This window comes from Bufo bufo, chromosome 10 (assembly GCF_905171765.1).
Source record: "Bufo bufo chromosome 10, aBufBuf1.1, whole genome shotgun sequence".
Classification (NCBI taxonomy): Eukaryota; Metazoa; Chordata; class Amphibia; order Anura; family Bufonidae; genus Bufo; species Bufo bufo.
In genome coordinates, this window is record NC_053398.1 from 4,621,378 (window position 1) to 4,628,256 (window position 6,879).

Here is a 6,879-nt window from a genome sequence, read left to right on the forward strand (position 1 = left end):
GCAGCCAAACGGATCCGTCCTAAAACACAATGTAAGTCAATAGGGAAAGATCCGTTTTCTCTGACACAATCTGGCACAATAGAAAATGGATCCGTCTTGGCTATGTTAAAGATAATACAAACGGATCCGTTCTGAACTGATGCAGACGGTTGTATTATCTGAACGGATCCGCACAAAACGTGAGTGTGAAAGTAGCCAAAGTCACCTAAGTCCACCCCTTCCGGTCGGACGGTATGATCCTCCCTCTTTCAGTCAGTCTTGTCTCAACTGTTCATAAGGACAGATCTCTGACGTTAGGAGTACATTTAACATGTCACAGTCGACATAATACTAACATAGAAACAAACAGATCTGACCATATAGACATGAACACATGAAGGGCCCCATGAGAAATGTTTCATTGAATTCAATAAGAAAAAATGTAGAGCTCAATCAAAACTTTTGTCACCAATAAAAAACTAAAATCTCCCAAGAAAAAAGAGAAATTACCAATGCGCATATAAAAAAAATATATAATCTCGTACTCCATACACATTTTCGTCTCTTGCTGCAGCATCATTTATTCACATCCACACACAGCTCCTAACTAGTGTTGAGCGAACTTCTGTTTTAAGATCGGCGTCTAAAGTTCGGCTTCCGGTTAGCGGAGAATCCCGATATGGATTCCGAATTCCGTTGTGGTCCGTGGTAGCGGAATCAATAATGGCCGATTATTGATTCCGCTACCACGGACCACAACGGAATTCGGAATCCATATTGGGATTCTCCGCTAACCGGAAGCCGAACTTTAGACGCCGAACTTAAAATAGAAGTTCGCTCAACACTACTCCTAACCACACCGTTATACGTGAAGTGCAGACTGCACACACAGCTCCTATCCACACCGTTATACGTGAAGTACAGACTGCACACACAGCTCCTATCCACACCGTTATACGTGAAGTACAGACTGCACACACAGCTCCTATCCACACCGTTATACGTGAAGTACAGACTGCACACACAGCTCCTATCCACACCGTTATACGTGAAGTACAGACTGCACACACAGCTCCTAACCACACCGTTATACGTGAAGTACAGACTGCACACACAGCTCCTATCCACACCGTTATACGTGAAGTACAGACTGCACACACAGCTCCTATCCACACCGTTATACGTGAAGTACAGACTGCACACACAGCTCCTATCCCCACCGTTATACGTGAAGTACAGACTGCACACACAGCTCCTATCCACACCGTTATACGTGAAGTACAGACTGCACACACAGCTCCTATCCACACCGTTATACGTGAAGTACAGACTGCACACACAGCTCCTATCCACACCGTTATACGTGAAGTACAGACTGCACACACAGCTCCTATCCACACCGTTATACGTGAAGTACAGACTGCACACACGGCTCCTATCCACACCGTTATACGTGAAGTACAGACTGCACACACGGCTCCTAACCACACCGTTATACGTGAAGTACAGACTGCACACACGGCTCCTATCCACACCGTTATACGTGAAGTGCAGACTGCACACACGGCTCCTATCCACACCGTTATACGTGAAGTACAGACTGCACACACGGCTCCTATCCCCACCGTTATACGTGAAGTACAGACTGCACACACAGCTCCTATCCACACCGTTATACGTGAAGTACAGACTGCACACACAGCTCCTATCCACACCGTTATACGTGAAGTACAGACTGCACACACAGCTCCTATCCACACCGTTATACGTGAAGTACAGACTGCACACACAGCTCCTATCCACACCGTTATACGTGAAGTACAGACTGCACACACAGCTCCTATCCACACCGTTATACGTGAAGTACAGACTGCACACACAGCTCCTATCCACACCGTTATACGTGAAGTGCAGACTGCACACACAGCTCCTATCCACACCGTTATACGTGAAGTACAGACTGCACACACAGCTCCTATCCACACCGTTATACGTGAAGTGCAGACTGCACACACAGCTCCTATCCACACCGTTATACGTGAAGTACAGACTGCACACACAGCTCCTATCCACACCGTTATACGTGAAGTACAGACTGCACACACAGCTCCTATCCACACCGTTATACGTGAAGTACAGACTGCACACACAGCTCCTATCCACACCGTTATACGTGAAGTACAGACTGCACACACAGCTCCTATCCACACCGTTATACGTGAAGTGCAGACTGCACACACAGCTCCTATCCACACCGTTATACGTGAAGTGCAGACTGCACACACAGCTCCTATCCACACCGTTATACGTGAAGTACAGACTGCACACACAGCTCCTATCCACACCGTTATACGTGAAGTACAGACTGCACACACGGCTCCTATCCACACCGTTATACGTGAAGTACAGACTGCACACACAGCTCCTATCCACACCGTTATACGTGAAGTACAGACTGCACACACGGCTCCTATCCACACCGTTATACATGAAGTACAGACTGCACACACGGCTCCTATCCACACCGTTATACGTGAAGTACAGACTGCACACACGGCTCCTATCCACACCGTTATACGTGAAGTGCAGACTGCACACACGGCTCCTATCCACACCGTTATACGTGAAGTGCAGACTGCACACACAGCTCCTATCCACACCGTTATACGTGAAGTACAGACTGCACACACAGCTCCTATCCACACCGTTATACGTGAAGTACAGACTGCACACACAGCTCCTATCCACACCGTTATACGTGAAGTGCAGACTGCACACACAGCTCCTATCCACACCGTTATACGTGAAGTGCAGACTGCACACACAGCTCCTAACCACACCGTTATACGTGAAGTACAGACTGCACACACAGCTCCTATCCACACCGTTATACGTGAAGTACAGACTGCACACACAGCTCCTATCCACACCGTTATACGTGAAGTACAGACTGCACACACAGCTCCTATCCACACCGTTATACGTGAAGTACAGACTGCACACACAGCTCCTATCCACACCGTTATACGTGAAGTACAGACTGCACACACAGCTCCTATCCACACCGTTATACGTGAAGTACAGACTGCACACACAGCTCTGCTAAGCATCCATCAGTCTTCACAACTTCACACATTCAGCACAACTACCACTTAACGCCGCACCCATGGTTTATGGCTTCCGTACCAGCTACACAGTTTTCTCAGTTTTTTATTCCTAAAACTTACAGCACAAAGAAACAGATGAACGCTCTAAACCCAGAATTACTGATCGTCTCTGTTGCTGTTCTGCCATTTTTTTCCAACGTCTTCTGGTCTTCAATCTGTGATCAATCGAAATCTTATAATAAAGACAACATTCAAGTTAAAATCATACAACCCAAACCATCTAATATAATGCCACGTGGTCTACCTGGTGTTGCACATATATAATAAGGATGGGTTCCCACATTACAGTTAGCTGCTTGGGAAAGAAGAAAGAAAAATGATTAAATAATCTTCACCTTTCTGCGTCTTGTAAAAGCGATTACACACATCGCATCACTTACTGAACTCATCATCCTACTTGTCTCACTGCTCATACCCCTCCCCCTCCAATCCAGACCAGTCACTTTTAGCCCCTCCTCAGGCTACTTTCTCACTTGCGGCAGTGTGATCCGGCGGGCAGTTCCGTCTTTGGAACTGCCCGCCGGATCCGCTGATCTTCATGTGACTGAAAGCATTTGTGAGACGCATCCGGATGCGGATCCGTCTCTCCGCTTGTCATGCGGACAGACGGATCAGTCTTGTATCTTTTTTCACATTTTTACTGGTCTGCGCAGACCGGAAGGACGGATCCGGCACTAATACATTCCTATGGGGAAAATGCCGGATCCGGCATTCAGGCAAGTCTTCAGTTTTTTTTCGCCGGAGATAAAACCGTAGCATGCTGCGGTTTTCTCAAAATGACTGAACTGAAGACGTCCTGATGCATCCTGAACGGATCACTCTCCATTCAGAAAGCACGGGGATATGACTGATCCGTTATTTTCCGGTATAGAGCCCCTAGGACGGAACTCAGTGCCGGAAAAGAAAAACGCTAGTGTGAAAGTACCCTAACAAAGCAAACAGAATCTAAAATCCCTTATCTAAGGAATGTGTATGACTTGTCTAACTATATGTCTCTTAAGTCTTGAGGATGGAATCAGCCCCCCACAGCCGTCAGCCCCCCTTTTCTGACTCTTATCTCTCAAGGATTCATCCAACTTTCCTGAGACTTCAGCAAAGGGATTAAAACAGAGCTAGAGAGATTATGGGGATGAATGGGGCAATAAAATCCCACTACCTGTGTGAGCCCAGACACAGCAAGCCTTGTTCCCAGGTAGGGCATTGTTCAAGGTTCAACCTTCTCCGACCTTTCCTATACTGTATACCAGACAATACTTTATCTTTCTGACCAACAGATCTTCTCACTCTGGAAAGAAGAACTATTTCAACAGAGATATATTTCTAAAACCTTCATATTCTTAGTAAGAGCCGCACATCTATTGGCACTCACTAGGTACAATACTTAGGGCTCTTTCACACTTACGTTGTCCGGATCCGTCGTGTACTCCATTTGCCGGAATTACACACCGGATCCGTAAAAACGCATAAGAACGCATAATTTTTTTCTTTACGGCTGCGTCTTTCCGGCTTTTTTTGGTAAGAGACTGATCCGGAAATCCTGAAGCCAACATCAACGTTTTTTTTCCGGATCCGTCATACAGATCCGGTATGGGGCTGGATCCGTACAACGGATCCGGAATAAAAACGTTGATGTTGGCTTTCTCTCATATATTAGGAAATATCAGAGAGAGAGAGAGATGAGAGACATGTCTGTATGGTATGGCTCCTTATATGTATGGTTGTGTTCAGGAAATGTACGTGGCATTGGGAACCATGAAGAGTGAGCCTGATGGTCGGCTGGAACTTGTTACAGATTTTATGGAAGGTCAGTAGATCCTCCTCAGGACCAGATTATCAGCAGGTCATCGATATAGTGGAGGTCCGCTGGAGGTTTGTGCAGTTGAAGGCTTCCTCCTCTAGTTTAGCCATAGACAGGCTGGCACATGACATGATAGGCTGGTGGCATTCTACTGCCCATTTATTTGGAGAAGACAAAAGGAGCAGACGCAGAGGTGCTCCCCCTAGTGGTGGCTGCAGGCAGTTGTAGAGGGAAGCAGGAGCGATGGAGCTGTACAGAGGAGACCAAGCAATGCATTAATAAGCGTAAATATACTGAGAAATACAGGACACAGAATGAGCTCCGCATTAATAAAGCACGACTTTTATCCACCCAGAAATCGGGTAAAGTTACTGAAAGTGTGACTTTTAAATTAAAATATCCATCTAACATCAGTTCGGGCTCTTACTAAGTTTAGCTATTTGGCCCTATGATATCTGAAGACGCTATTGGACATATTGATTACCCTACTGTACAGCACCGTCCGGTAAATCTACGCAGGACGCATCTTACTGTGGAATCCACCGGAGATCTCATAGCGGATTCACGACAAACCCTGGAGAAATTACAGCAGGATCTTATTGTAGATTTCTGCTTATATAGAATAAAGCAGGCATGCTTAACCGGCGGCCCTCCAGCTGTTGTGAAACAACTCCCAGCCGCAGGGCATGGTGGGAATTGTAGTTTTACAACAGCTAGAGGGCCACAGGTTGAGCATGCCTGGTATATAGTGTCAGTGTACAGGGTGTAGTGTCAGTGTACAGGGTGTAGTGTCAGTGTACAGGGTGTAGTGTCAGTGTACAGGGTGTAGTGTCAGTGTACAGGGTGTAGTGTCAGTGTACAGGGTGTAGTGTCAGTATACAGGGTGTAGTGTCAGTGTACAGGGTGTAGTGTCAGTGTACAGGGTGTAGTGTCAGTGTACAGGGTGTAGTGTTAGTATACAGTGTGTAGTGTCAGTATATAGTGTGTAGTGTCCGTATACAGTGTGTAGTGTCAGTGTACAGTGTGTAGTGTCAGTGTACAGTGTGTAGTGTCAGTGTACAGGGTGTAGTGTCAGTATATAGTGTGTAGTGTCCGTATACAGTGTGTAGTGTCAGTGTACAGTGTGTAGTGTCAGTATACAGGGTGTAGTGTCAGTGTACAGTGTGTAGTGTCAGTGTACAGGGTGTAGTGTCAGTATATAGTGTGTAGTGTCCGTATACAGTGTGTAGTGTCCGTGTACAGTGTGTAGTGTCAGTATACAGGGTGTAGTGTCTGTATATAGTGTGTAGTGTCAGTATATAGGGTGTAGTGTCAGTATATAGTGTGTCAGTATATAGGGTGTAGTGTCAGTATATAGTGTGTAGTGTCAGTGTACAGGGTGTAGTGTCAGTGTACATTGTGTAGTGTCAGTATATAGTGTGTAGTGTGTCAGTATATAGTGTGTAGTGTCAGTATACAGGGTGTAGTGTCAGTATACAGGGTGTAGTGTCAGTATACAGGGTGTAGTGTCAGTATATAGTGTGTAGTGTGTCAGTATACAGGGTGTAGTGTCAGTATATAGTGTGTCAGTATACACTGTGTAGTGTCAGTGTACAGTGTGTAGTGTCAGTATACAGGGTGTAGTGTCTGTATATAGTGTGTAGTGTCAGTATATAGGGTGTAGTGTCAGTATATAGTGTGTCAGTATATAGGGTGTAGTGTCAGTATATAGTGTGTAGTGTCAGTGTACAGGGTGTAGTGTCAGTGTACATTGTGTAGTGTCAGTATATAGTGTGTAGTGTCAGTGTACAGTGTGTAGTGTCAGTGTACAGGGTGTAGTGTCAGTGTACATTGTGTAGTGTCAGTATATAGTGTGTAGTGTGTCAGTATATAGTGTGTAGTGTGTCAGTATATAGTGTGTCAGTATATAGTGTGTAGTGTCAGTGTACAGTGTCA